We start from the raw sequence: 14,823 nt of genomic DNA, 5'->3' as shown, positions 1-14,823 counted from the left end.
ACAGAGCAAGTTGCGTACCACCATGACCGAAACAAAGTTGGCAGTGCATTTATCATGAAGTACGTGGAAAAGACATGCACTGCACCCGAGTATGTCCCTTGCTATATGTCCCTGTGAGTTGCCCTTTTCCATGTCTCGGAAGGCTACATGGTTGATACAAGTGCCTCAATGGACCTTGGTGTACCGGAGGGTATGTGCCACTGCCCCTGCATGTGTCCCAGACAACCCTACTATCAACAGCCATCAGTCCACAAACACATCTGAGCTGCATTGTGTGCTTCAACACCAATATTCGTCTATGCTCACCCTCAGTGCTGTGACTAAGCCTGCATGTGCAACCCGCCTGGTGCAAGCTTTGCTGTGTCGTGGCCCCCCTGTGATGCTCACCTTGCCTGGGGTTCCTTGGAACATGTCAGCAGTTCTAGGATGTGGGTCTGCAATCACTGTGCCTCTGCTTGTGCATGTGGGCACCAAAAAAACGGGTCCAGAATTCCGTCGTCCAATGGGCCATGTCTGCTGGCAAAGGTGCTCTGGAGGCTCATCCCCCTACAGAAAGGGCATGAAACACACGATTAATGCTTCAAAGTCATCTGTGTGTGTCTCATCAGGCATCTCATTACTTTACCATGTCAGAGAGTCACATCACGAATCCGAATCACACCATCAGTCCGTCTTTCACCTCCAAAGTGTGGAACACTATCTACAGCATGAATTGCAACAAGCACGTGTACAGGAAAGATATGAAACATACTACACAATGCATAGCAATCAATGTCCACATTAATCATGACACACCCCATCTAGCAAAAGCTGAACAGTGGGCAATGACACCTAAATCATCCCCACTAGGGGTGTCAACACAAGTCACACAGCACCAGACATGCCACAGATATGACAGTCCAAAGCCCTTGTGTAAAATTCTGTAACACCGAACCATCCTTGCGAGCCCATGGATAAGGGAGGCAGGAGTGGCATATGTGAGTCAAGGACCCCAAGCAGAAAACACATACACAAGACAACCATGAAGGGCCCAGCTGGAACAGACAGTGGATGCCTTCAAAAGCCACAAAGCACCGCACCGTCACATGAAAGCACACTAGACTAGCAATTTTAAACTAACTCAACTATTAACTAATTACACTAACTATGGAAAACCTACATTACCTGTTTAAACTAACTATCAAACAGAAACTTAACTAACTAAACTAAAAGAAAAATCAAAAATGGCCACATACGACCCAGGGGGGAGGGGAGGCACCCAGGAGGGGGGAGGTACAGGGTGCTGCTCAACATCCACATGCGATGATGCTGAGCCAAAAAAAAATCCTCAATGGGCTCAACGCCTGCACAGCACGACCTATGTGGGAGATAGATGGTCGTCCGAGTCTGGCTCATCCTGGAAAGGAGGACGTGGCACAGTAGCCTGGCCACACCTAGCCGCAGCTTGCCCCTCGTCGGCAGCAAGTCTGCCGGATGGGTGAGCCTGGTTCTGTGTGGCGATGTGACGTAGGTCTGCATGCAGAACCTCACGTGATACACGTGCTTCCTCTTGCAAGGTAGCACGTGTAACACAGAGTTCCTCCTGCAAGGCCTGGCTGGACAACCCCTGCACCTCCCTGCAATCCTGTAGCTCAGCCGAGATGGTACGCTCAAGCTGTGCAAACCTCTCCTCTGCCTGCTGCCTCTGGGACACCCAGAGTGGATCTGAGGGAAGCATACTCCTCCCTCAGGGCATCCATGTGCGCCTCTGCGTGAGCAGCAATTGCTTGATGCAGAGACGACATTTCAGCCTGGCGTGCCCTGTCTGAGGCCGCCATGCCCAGCCTGAGCGAGCGGGCCGTGGACCGTGCCGCCTGCTGCTGGAGAAGCACCTGCCTAGCAGGGGGGAGCACAGATCGGGCCACACGCTCCATGCTCTCAGCGATGTTCTCCATTGCTGCCCCCTGCCGTTCGGAATTGGCAGTCATGTCTTGCTCCCACTCAGTATACAGCGGTTGCGCGTGGCGACCGCGTTGCCGGGCTTGACCCCTGCGGGACCCAAGGACCGGGGGTCCTTGCTGTGTTGGCACCACCTGCGGCTGCACGACTACATGCCCCCGTCGACATGATGTCCCAGGCACATCAGTGACTGGTGTGGAGGGTGACCCTGCGTCCCGATCCACCACGGGTGGAGGAACCAAGACTGTCTGATCCCTCAGTGCAGGTGTCGCAGACAGAGGAGTGTCCACATCAGAATCACTCACCCCTGACACATGGACTTGATGCTCATCCAACTCAACATGGATGTCAGAGTCGTCATCAAGGCTGGACTCATAGGCAGCCAGAGACAAGATGGACTGCAGCACTTGGGGGTTTTCGTGGCCTACCACCCCACGACCCCCACTAGTGCCGGGTTGATGTGGTGTTACCAACCCTGTGTCTGGCATGACACCACCATCCTCCGCCTCCATTGCGTCATCACCTGAGAAAAAGGTCAATACACATGTCAGAAGCACACGACAAACACACACACCGACAGCAAAGGCATCCGGCAGACATGTGACACACAAAATATGACCTGGCATGCATGCTGGGTCTACTTTGAATAGCTTCTGTGATCAGACCTGTTGAAAGGTGGCAGTTTCCATGGAAGTGGGTCTATGCAGTGCAGAAAATGTGTACGCCACTCACTACCTACATATACAAGCACTACATGGTGTGTGCCAGGAAATGTGAAGGCAGTGCAATGTCAAATTCAGACATCACGTGCATTGTGCATTCAATGTGTACCATGTCTAGAAGCCAAGCACCCCTCCACCCCAGTACCAAAGCAGGGATGCCTAGCATGGTATCAAAAGGCTGACCATACACCTGTGTATTGACAGGCAGTGTTGACTGGCATCAACAGCTTAATGTGATTCAAATTACAACACTGCAAATGATGCTGGGACAGCGGGCAGGACACATGATGAAAACTCCGGAGGCCGCCCACGTGTGAAGAAGACACAAGAGTTGGGCAGAGTCATTGGCCATTGAACAGGCTGAGGCCTGTGAGCCACAAAGATTGTCAGGGCCTAAACATGTGTGCAACGCAGGACTGAGCCACAGTTGACATGGGGAGGCCGATGAGATGGCAGGCAATGTTTGTAACCAAGGACTCATATTACAGTGATCATCCAGTCAAGGACACATGGGGGCATGCGTGCAATGCACATGGAGCATGAATGGGCACTCATGTCCCTGCGGGACATCTGACCCATGCACAGTACAAGTGAGATACCCTGCATCGAGTACTAAGGCTGTACCACACGGCATATGTCTGGCAGTTTCTACGCTGGAAGTTAGCATCTACACAGGACACATGAACAAGAAACTACACATTGGCAAGATTGGAGCAGACCAGTGCAAAGGTGGAAGTGCAGAGTGGCGGAGGAGGGGCAAGGGAGTATGCCCACATGGAGTCCCGCATGCAGGCAGAGGAGACATGCATGACGGTAGCATTGCATTACTTACACATCAGAACCATGTACACGTCACATGTAGCAGCAATCATGCACAACACATCCCACAAGTGAAACACACACGTCCTCAACAAACACGCATCAACACTCACTGGATTGGGCATCAAAGTCCAGCATCTCTCCCACTCCTTCGACCAATTCAGGTGGTATGAACTGCGCAACGAGAGCCTCATGCGGAGTGAGTTCTTCCTCCTCTGGTGCAGGCCCACCGCCAGTCACCAGAGTCAAGTTGTAATTTGAGGCACGCTTGGCCTTAGTGCTGTGCTTGATGTCATTCCAAAGCTTTTTGCACTCCTGCGCCATGCGCACCTCATGGCCGAATGAACTGACATGTTCCGCAACATGCTTCCACTGGGTGTCACGTTGGGCAGCCGTAGTCTGAATATTGGCACCCACTAGCATGTCACGGCTGTGGCCCCGCACGTAGTCCACAAGGAAGTCCAGTTCCTGCTTACAGAAAGGCTTCTTCCTCGACGTGCAGGAGGTCGTGGCTGTGTGTGGGGTCCCAGCCTGTGCTGCAGGTGCAACCTTCCTCCTCTTGGACTGTGGCGCAGACCCTGGCTGGCTAATGCCGCCCTGACCAGTATGGCCAGTGGGTTCGGTGGATTGAGCCAAGGGAGTGGCAGGTGGAGGGATGACCAAAGGCCTGAATTGTGTCAGTAGCAGCTGGGTGCCCACTAATAGACCCTGCGCAGCAACATCAGCTGTGGCAGGGTCATTGACCGCAACAGTCCTGGTTGGCAGACTCACAACCGGGGTGCTGTTGGGTGCATCTGCCCCTGCACTTGCCAACACCCGGCTGTTCGGGGCAGCAGATGACATGACTGCCCCAGGGACACGTGTCTTGGTCTGAGCAGCCCGGCCTGCCCCTATGGTTTCCCCCCTGGCCTGTTGGAGATCTACCAAGGGCTCTTCAAGTGCCAACGCAGCCTGCGCTGGCAGACCCTGAGCCTGGGTGGCGGTGTCAACAGCTGCACCTGCAGCTACCACTACCCTTGGGCCCGTGGCAGTCGATGGAACGGACTGCCGGGTCATATGGGTGCCAGTGCCAGATGCAGGAGCTGCATCCCCCGGAACCACAGGGGGTGGTGGCATGGCTGCACCGACACATGGCACAACATTGTGCTCAAGTGGCGCACCCCTGCCTCTTCCCCCTCTGTGGCTGCCCTGGACTCCCTGGAGTCCCCCCTACTCCCTGGTCACCACGGCCACGTCCCCGACCACGCCCGCCACGAGGAGTACGCCCAGCTGAGGCGCCCCTCACCTTTGGTGGCCTCCCAACCATGGCACAGATTGAGTGGTGCCAATGGGAGGTGTACACCACAATTGACCTGGGCAATTGGGGTGAAGGGGGTGGGAAGCAAGATGTTAACAGCCCCCCTGCACCTGCAAGGCTGTATGTGACCCCGGTGATGTGGTGACGGGTCACGCAACACTCGGGCACCCCAAAACTGCAGTAAAACCGTGCACGCAACCCTGCAGCCTACGTGCGTGGATTCAACCTCCCGCAGTACGCGGTGGCACCCAGTAACACGAATAACGCGTACGCGTGGGACACGCAGGCTACTATGACATTGAAAATGGGTGCGATACACAGGGGAACCCGCAGTGGGAAAAAGAGCGTGTGAAGCTCACCGTCTGACGAGCGCGATGCAGAAAAACACGCGTAGCCAATACCCCCGCCAAAAGAAGAGATACGTCCTTGATAGCTGTGAAGTTGTGATGGCGCGCGAAACAGGAAGCAGCAACACACGTCGGTCTCCACGAAAGGCACGTACAGCGAACTGCTGGGCCCGCTCACCTTTAACCCGTGCTGAGGGAAACGCGCGCGTCACGTCACTTACGCGCATGGGCCCTTTCCTCGTATTACACGCAGACGTGCAGTTTTTCACGCGCGTTTACACGCATGGGCCCTTTCCTCGTATTACACGCGGACGTGCAGTTTTTCACGCGCGTTTACGTGCATGGGCCCTTTCCTCGTATTGCATGCGGACGTGCAGTTTTCCATGCGCGCTTACGCGCATGGGCCCTTTCCTCGTATTACACGCGGACGTGCAGTTTTTCACGCGCGCTTACGCGCATGGGCCCTTTCCTCGTATTACACGCGGACGTGCAGTTTTTCATGCGCGCTGAAATGCCCTTGCACGTCTGTATGCGTCACGTCACAAGGGCGCTTGCGCTTGAGGGGCCTTCTGTCCAATGAAAATGCGTATGCGTGCAGACGCGCTTACGCGCTAAGGGCCTTTCCTCGAATTACACGCTGACGTGCAGATTTTTCACGTGCCAAATCACTCCGTATCAAGCTGGCCACGCGTAAGCACACGGAAGACTGCCCAGAAGGCCGAACTACTGCCCCCCAGAGCCCGGAGCACGCTCCCACCTGCCATCTGCTGCTGCCTGACTGCCTGCTGCCCACGTGCCCTGCCATTTGCTGCCTGCACATCAGCCAGGGGTGCTGTTGCTGTGACCACCCCTGCTGGAACCGAAGACTCCCGACTGGGATTCCATCGCTCCACCGCCCAGCCCCAGGACCAGTTGCCCACCCACTCCTGCCTCTGGGGTTGTCATGTCGGGGCAAACACCATCTGAGACCACTGACAACCCCTGGCCAGAGGGGCACCAGCTTCAGTGCCACCAAAGTTGGTGTCCTGGTGGAGCAAGTCCTGGGGCAGTTTGATGCCCTCTTCGGAAGTTCCCGCGCCGACAAGGAAGGACGGACTCGGATCTGGACTGACATCGTGACTGCCATCAACGCGGAGGGGGTGGCAGTCCGCGACTTACAACATGTCAAGAAGCGCTGGGAGGACTTCAGGTCCAGGACCCTGAACAAGGCCCGGCGCCTCTTGAAGGCAGCAGATGCCAAGGGGCGCCGGGCCACTTGTCGGAAGAACAGATGAGGGTCCGGGAACGCATATCCCCAGCGCTCCACGTCCAGGTCCTTGAGAGGCAGACCCGTCTGGAGTCGAGCGGTGAGTGTACATGCATCCTGATTATGAGCAGTGCGTGTGGTGATTATTCAGTAGTGTGCAGGTTGCACATCTGTTTGTATGGGGTCGAGTATGGGTGGGGGTGTACAGGGCTGTGGGGCTGACACATGCGAGGGCTGGAATGTTTGAGACATGGATGGTGCTTGTGTGTGTAGGCTTGCATGCCAAATGCAGTTGTGTGGGCACACATGTTTGGATGAATGTGTATGTAAGTAGACATGTCCGGGATGTCACGCATGTATGTTGTTTTTGGCTGCATGTATCAGCACTGTGTACATGTGCATGTGTGTGTATTTGACAAGGGTGCAACAGTGATGCAACATGGATGCATATGACAGCGGTATGTGGAAGCCTGATTGCAGATGTGACATGGATGCCCGTCTGAACACTGCGACACTTGGCAGAGGTGTACACATGCATGCAAGTGTGGTGGTGTGTGTACATGTGTGGTGCACTTCCTGTGTTGCATGTGATGTCTGGCTCACCTTTGGCTGCTCATGCTGTTGTATGTGTATGGATGGTGGTGGCAGTTGCGATATGGCTGTGGTATGGCTCATGTGTGCGAGTTGTAATGACATGTGTGTTGGGGATTGTGATGACATGCCTGAGGTTTGCCAATGCCACTCATGTACAACTGTCATGTGTGTATGTGTCCATTGTACAGTGCCCTGATGCCTGTTTTGTTTCTCCCTGTCTGCAGCGTCAACTGATGAAGAGGGCGGAGAAGGTGCTGTGGAGCACAGCGGCGGGGATCCCACCGCCAGCCGGAGACGCAAGGCCCGGCTCCCCTCCCATGTTGTGATCTCGTCGGGGAGTGTGGAGTCCGGTGCCGCGTCCCAGGCCGCAGCTGCCGGGGGGAGGTCCAAGAGGCGGAGGTTGGAGTTGGACTCCTCGGCAGCAGAAGGGGAAGCTGGGACCCCACAGGGGCCAACAGGGGAAGATGGCACGGAGTCATCCAGGTTGGTGGGGGGTTTGGTGGAGGAGGAGGCCGTGCAAGCACCAGAGACGGGGTCTGGAGGTGGGGATCCCACTGGTGCTAGTGGTGAAGTGCAGGACCAGGGACAGGAGGCAGCACAGGCCGCTGCAGAGGTGCCTGTGTGCAATCCTGTCCCTGATCCTGTCCCTGCATCATCTTGCACCAGCAGGGATGCCTACATCCAGACCCGTTTTCAGGCAGGGGATGAGCTCAAGTCAACTGGCCTTCCTCTGCCTGCAGACGTGGCTATCCAGGTCCGGGTTGAGCATGTCCTGGCTGGTGTGGCGTTGCGTCAACGGGCCATGCGAGGTGACCTGCAGTCTTTTCATGCAGAGACTGCACGTCATCTCGAATGGCTCGTTGACCACGTCAGCCTGCTGGGACAGGTCACCCAGGCCGGATTCCTCCGTCTGATGGGGCTTGCTACGACCCCCTCCTCAACTGGACCCCCTACGCGCCAGTCGTCCTCTGTGCCATCTTCCCACCCATCAGTCACCTGGGTGCCTTGTGGAGCTGCCTCTGACGGTGCGGCCAGGCTGGTGGAGGAGGCATCCCTGCCACAGTCGGGAGTCGGACGTCCAGCAGGGGTGGCCACATCTACGACTGCACCCCAGCCGGCGGAGGATGTGCAGGCAGCAGGAGACAGTGCACGGGCAGAGGCACAGCAGCAGCAGCAGCAACGTGGTGGGAGCCATGAAGGCTCGGGGCCTTCAACATCGGAGGGGCAGGCATCGGCCAGAGGGCAGGAGGACCCAGGACAGAGAGTGTCTTCCGTGTGGCAGCGGTTGGGCCACGCCATAGATGCGGAGCGGCAGCGGGCGGAAGAGGCACGGCTCACAATGGTCAGCGCGGAGAACTCCATGCGGAGGGCCCTGAGGCGGGCCGAGTGCCTCGAGGCAATCCGCAGGGGTTTGGAGGTGGAGACGTCGACGGCCCTGCGGACCCTCGGGGCCATGGAGGAGGACCGCCTCCGGGACATTGAGGAGGAGTTCGATGATGCCCTGGCCCGGGACATCCACAAGTGAGCCGTGAAACTAGCCCGCTGCCCTTGTACATAGTTATGTAGGTAGTGTTAGGTTTCATTTTTGTTTTGATTTTATTTGGACCTTTCGGACATTGGCCACATTTTTGTATATAGTTGATTTTATTAGTTAGTGTAGTTAGATAGGTTTCCTTTATTTTGTTGGGATAATGGACCCTGGCTTGTTCCCATGTACATAGTTCACTGTTGGATTGTATTTTTTTTTCACTTTTTAACCATGGAGCAATGGCTTTTTTTTTATTTCCCATTGGATTTTGTTTTGTGGACATTGACTTTGGACAACATTACTTTGGAATTTTATTTTTGGTTTTGCTTTTTTTCACGGACATGCTTCTTTTAATTTTTGTACATTCACATTTCTGTTTCTTCATTTTTTTAATTCTATTTATGTTTCCTTTAATACATATTTTTTTTGGTGAACTTCAATGTGTGGTATCTCATTGGTTTCATGCATTTCATGATATGTGTTTTGAGATTCACTGACGCCCATTGGGTGTATGTGAGGGAAATGTGTTTGTTTAGGAACTTGCAATTGGTGTTCTGTGATGTAATTGCAAATTATGAGTGGGTGGATGCAATACTCGGTGGGTGTTTTGCATTTGGAGGCTGATCATAGGGACCAGGGATCTAGATTGTGATGACATGTTGGCTGGAGAACATGAGTTGCACATGGGTGGGGGCCTCGTGGTGGATGCCCCTGGTGGCTGGGGGGTGGGGGTGGTGGGAGACATGGGTGGGGGCCTGGTGGAGGCTGCCCCTGGTGGCTGGGGGGTGGGGATGCTGGGAGACATGGGTGGGGGCCTGGTGGAGGCTGCCCCTGCACTGCTGGGGGGTGGGCGTGCTGGGAGACATGGGTGGGGGCCTGGTGGTGGGGGCCCCTGGTGGCTGGGGGGTGGGGGTGCTGGGAGACATGGGTGGGGGCTTGGTGGTGGGGGCCCCTGGGGGGTGGGGGTGCTGGGAGACATGGGTGGGGGCCTGGTGGTGGGTGCCCCTGCACTGCTGGGTGGTGGGGAACATGAGTTGGACATGGGTGGGGGCCTGCTGGCAGGTGCCCCACAGTGCTGGGGGGTGGGGGTGGTGGGAGACATGGATGGGGGCCTGGTGGTGGGTGCCCCTGGTGGCTGGAGGGTGGGGGTGCTGGGAGACATGGGTGGGGGCCTGGTGGAGGCTGCCCCTGGTGACTGGGGGGGGGTGGGGGTGCTGGGAGACATGGGTGGGGGCCTGGTGGTGGGTGCCCCTGCACTGCTGGGGGGTGGGGGTGGTGGGGAACATGAGTTGGACATGGGTGAGGGCCTGGTGGAGGCTGCCCCTGCACTGCTGGGGGGGTGGGGGTGGTGGGGAACATGATTTGGACATGGGTGGGGGCCTGCTGGCAGGTGCCCAACAGTGCTGGGGGGTGGGGGTGGTGGGGAACATGAGTTGGACATGGGTGGGGGCCTGCTGGCAGGTGCCCCACAGTGCTGCGGGGTGGGGGTGCTGGGGAACATGAGTTGGACATGGGTGGGGGCCTGCTGGCAGTTGCCCCACAGTGCTGGGGGTGGTGGGGAACATGAGTTGGACATGGGTGGGGGCCTGCTGGCAGGTGCCCCACAGTGCTGGGGGGTGGGGGTGGTGGGGAACATGAGTTGGACATGGGTGGGGGCCTGCTGGCTGGTGCCCCACAGTGCTGGGAGGTGGGGGTGCTGGGGAACATGAGTTGGACATGGGTGGGGGCCTGGTGGTGGGTGCCCCACAGTGCTGGGGGGTGGGGGTGCTGGGAGACATGGGTGGGGGCCTGGTGGAGGCTGCCCCTGATGGCTGCGGGGTGGGGGTGCTGGGAGACATGGGTGGGGGCCTGGTGGAGGCTGCCCCTGCACTGCTGGGGGGTGGCGGTGGTGGGAGACATGGGTGGGGGCCTGGTGGTGGGTGCCCCTGGAGGGTGGGGGTGCTGGTGGAGGCTGCCCCTGGTGACTGGGGGGGGTGGGGGTGCTGGGAGACATGGGTGGGGGCCTGGTGGTGGGTGCCCCTGCACTGCTGGGGGGTGGGGGTGGTGGGGAACATGAGTTGGACATGGGTGGGGGCCAGCTGGCAGGTGCCCCACAGTGCTGGGGGTGGTGGGAGACATGGGTGGGGGCCTGGTGGAGGCTGCCCCTGGTGACTGGGGGGGTGGGGGTGCTGGGAGACATGAGTGGGGGCCTGGTGGTGGGTGCCCCTGCACTGCTGGGGGGTGGGGGTGGTGGGGAACATGAGTTGGACATGGGTGGGGGCCTGGTGGAGGCTGCCCCTGCACTGCTGGGGGGGTGGGGGTGGTGGGGAACATGATTTGGACATGGGTGGGGGCCTGCTGGCAGGTGCCCCACAGTGCTGGGGGGTGGGGGTGGTGGGGAACATGAGTTGGACATGGGTGGGGGCCTGCTGGCATGTGCCCCACAGTGCTGCGGGGTGGGGGTGCTGGGGAACATGAGTTGGACATGGGTGGGGGCCTGCTGGCAGGTGTCCCACAGTGCTGGGGGGTGGGGGTGGTGGGAGACATGGGTGGGGGCCTGGTGGAGGCTGCCCCTGGTGGCTGGGGGGTGGGGGTGCTGGGAGACATGGGTGGGGGCCTGGTGGAGGCTGCCCCTGGTGGCTGGGGGTGCTGGGAGACATGGGTGGGGGCCTGGTGGAGGCTGCCCCTGCACTGCTGGGGGGTGGGCGTGCTGGGAGACATGGGTGGGGGCCTGGTGGTGGGTGCCCCTGGGGGGTGGAGGTGCTAGGAGACATGGGTGGGGGGCCTGGTGGAGGCTGCCCCCGGTGACTGGGGGGGTGGGGGTGCTGGGAGACATGGGTGTGGGCCTGGTGGTGGGTGCCCCTGCACTGCTGGGGGGGTGGGGGTGGTGGGGAACATGAGTTGGACATGGGTGGGGGCCTGCTGGCAGGTGCCCCACAGGGTGGGGGCCTGGTGGTGGGTGCCCCCACAGTGCTGGGGGGTGGGGGTGGTGGGAGACATGGGTGGGGGCCTGGTGGAGGCTGCCCATGGGGGGTGGGGGTGCTGGGAGACATGGGTGGGGGCCTGGTGGAGGCTGCCCCTGCACTGCTGGGGGGTGGGGTGCTGGGAGACATGGGTGGGGGCCTGGCGGCGGCTGCCCCTGGTGGCTGGGGGTGGTGGGAGACATGGGTGGGGGCCTGGTGGAGTCTGCCCCTGGTGGCGGGAGGGTGGGGGTGCTGGGAGACATGGGTGGGGGGCCTGGTGGAGGCTGCCCCTGCACTGCTGGGGGGTGGGGTGGTGGGGAACACGAGTTGGACATAGGTGGGGGCCTGCTGGCAGGTGCCCCACAGTGCTGGGGGTTGGGCGTGGTGGGGAACATGAGTTGGACATGGGTGGGGGCCTGCTGGCAGGTGCCCCGCAGTGCTGGGGGGGTGGGGGTGGTGGGAGACATGGGTGGGGGCCTGGTGGAGGCTGCCCCTGGTGGCTGGGGGGTGGGGGTGCTGGGAGACATGGGTGGGGGCCTGGTGGAGGCTGCCCCTGGTGGCTGGGGGGTGGGCGTGCTGGGAGACATGGGTGGGGGCCTGGTGGAGGCTGCCCCTGCACTGCTGGGGGGTGGAGGTGCTGGGAGGCATGGGTGGGGGCTTGGTGGTGGGTGCCCCTGGGGGGTGGGGGTGCTGGGAGACATCGGTGGGGGGCCTGGTGGAGGCTGCCCCTGGTGGCTGGGGGGGTGTGGGTGCTGGGAGACATGGGTGGGGGCCTGGTGGTGGGTGCCCCTGCATTGCTGGGGGGTGGGGGTGGTGGGGAACATGAGTTGGGCATGGGTGGGGGGCCTGGTGGAGGCTGCCCCTGCACTGCTGGGGGGTGGGGGTGCTGGGAGACATGGGTGGGGGCCTGGTGGCGGATGCCCCACAGTGCTGGGGGGTGGGGGTGGTGGGAGACATGGGTGGGGGCCTGGTCGAGGCTGCCCCTGGTGGCTGGGGGGTGGGGGTGGTGGGAGACATGGGTGGGGGCCTGGTGGAGGCTGCCCCACAGTGCTGGGGGGTGGGGGTGCTGGGAGACATGGGTGGGTGCCTGGTGGTGAGTGCCCCACAGTGCTGGGGGGTGGGGGTGGTGGGGAACATGAGTTGGACATGGGTGGGGGTCTGCTGGCAGGTGCCCCACAGTGCTGGGGGGTGGGGGTGCTGGGGAACATGAGTTGGACATGGGTGGGGGCCTGCTGGCAGGTGCCCCACAGTGCTGGAGGGTGGGGGTGGTGGGGAACATGAGTTGGACATGGGTGGGGGCCTGCTGGCAGGTGCCCCACAGTGGTGGGGGTGGTGGGGAACATGAGTTGGACATGGGTGGGGGCCTGCTGGCAGGTGCCCCTGCACTGCTGGGGGGGTGGGGGTGGTGGGAGACATGGGTGGGGGCCTGGTGGAGGCTGCCCCTGCACTGCTGGGGGGTGGGGGGGTGCTGGGAGACATGGGTGGGGGCCTGGTGGTGGGCGCCCCTGGGGGGTGGGGGTGCTGGGAGACATGGGTGGGGGCCTGGTGGAGGCTGCCCCTGGTGGCTGGGGGGTGGGGGTGCTGGGAGACATGGGTGGGGGCCTGCTGGCAGGTGCCCCACAGTGCTGGGTGGTGGGGAACATGAGTTGGACATGGGTGGGGGCCTGCTGGCAGGTGCCCCACAGTGCTGGGGGGTGGGGGTGGTGGGAGACATGAGTTGGACATGGGTGGGGGCCTGGTGGAGGCTGCCCCTGGTGGCTGGGGGTGGGGGTGCTGGGAGACATGGGTGGGGGCCTGGTGGAGGCTGCCCCTGCACTGCTGGGGGGTGGGGGTGCTGGGAGACATGGGTGGGGGCCTGGTGGAGGCTGCCCCTGCACTGCTGGAGGGGTTGGGGGGGTGGGAGACATGGGTGGGGGCCTGGTGGTGGGTGCCCCTGGTGGTTGGGGGGTGGGGGTGCTGGGAGACATGGGTGGGGGCCTGGTGGAGGCTGCCCCTGCACTGCTGGGGATGGGGGTGCTGGGAGACATGGGTGGGGGCCTGGTGGTGGGTGCCCCTGCACTGCTGGGGGTGTGTGGGGGTGGTGGGAGACATGAGTGGGGGCCTGGTGGTGGGTGCCCCTGGGGGGTGGGGGTGCTGGGAGACGGGTGGGGGCCTGGTGGAGGCTGCCCCTGGTGACTGGGGGGGTGGGGGTGGTGGGAGACATGAGTGGGGGCCTGGTGGAGGCTGCCCCTGCACTGCTGGGGGGATGGGGGTGCTGGGAGACATGGGTGGGGGCCTGCTGGCAGGTGCCCCACAGTGCTGGTGGGTGGGGGTGGTGGGGAACATGAGTTGGACATGGGTGGGGGCCTGCTGGCAGGTGCCCCACAGTGCTGGGGGGTGGGGGTGCTGGGAGACATGAGTTGGACATGGGTGGGGGCCTGGTGGAGGCTGCCCCTGGTGGCTGGGGGTGGGGGTGCTGGGAGACATGGGTGGGGGCCTGGTGGAGGCTGCCCCTGCACTGCTGGGGGGTGGGGGTGCTGGGAGACATGGGTGGGGGCCTGGTGGAGGCTGCCCCTGCACTGCTGGGGGGGTTGGGGGGGTGGGAGACATGGGTGGGGGCCTGGTGGTGGGTGCACTTGGTGGTTGGGGGGTGGGGGTGCTGGGAGACATGGGTGGGGGCCTGGTGGAGGCTGCCCCTGCACTGCTGGGGATGGGGGTGCTGGGAGACATGGGTGGGGGCCTGGTGGTGGGTGCCCCTGCACTGCTGGGGGTGTGTGGGGGTGGTGGGAGACATGAGTGGGGGCCTGGTGGTGGGTGCCCCTGGTGGCTGGGGGGTGGGGGTGCTGGGAGACGGGTGGGGGCCTGGTGGAGGCTGCCCCTGGTGACTGGGGGGGTGGGGGTGGTGGGAGACATGAGTGGGGGCCTGGTGGAGGCTGCCCCTGCACTGCTGGGGGGATGGGGGTGGTGGGAGACATGGGTGGGGGCCTGGTGGAGGCTGCCCCTGGGGGGTAGGGGTGCTGGGAGACATGGGTGGGGGCCTGCTGGCAGGTGCCCCACAGTGCTGGGGGGTGGGGGTGGTGGGGAACATGAGTTGGACATGGGTGGGGGCCTGCTGGCAGGTGCCCCACAGTGCTGGGGGGTGGGGGTGCTGGGAGACATGGGTGGGGGCCTGGTGGTGGGTGCCCCTGGTGGCTGGGGGGGTGGGGGTGCTGGGAGACATGGGTGGGGGCCTGGTGGAGGCTGCCCCTGCACTGCTGGGGATGGGGGTGCTGGGAGACATGGGTGGGGGCCTGGTGGTGGGTGCCCCTGCACTGCTGGGGGTGTGTGGGGGTGGTGGGAGACATGAGTGGGGGCCTGGTGGTGGGTGCCCCTGGTGGCTGGGGGGTGGGGGTGCTGGGAGACGGGTGGGGG

General features: G+C 61.4%; 1 protein-coding gene across 1 annotated transcript in view; it reads left to right on the top strand.

Moving 5' to 3' along the window:
- The window catches only part of TAX1BP3 (Tax1 binding protein 3), a 155,885-nt gene that overhangs the window by 19,132 nt on the left and 121,930 nt on the right, over nt 1-14,823 (top strand). The window lies entirely within an intron of this gene.

Source organism: Ambystoma mexicanum, chromosome 9 (assembly GCF_040938575.1).
Source record: "Ambystoma mexicanum isolate Mex_15411 chromosome 9, UKY_AmexF1_1, whole genome shotgun sequence".
Taxonomy (NCBI): Eukaryota; Metazoa; Chordata; class Amphibia; order Caudata; family Ambystomatidae; genus Ambystoma; species Ambystoma mexicanum.
This window is presented reverse-complemented; position numbering and strand designations above follow the sequence as displayed.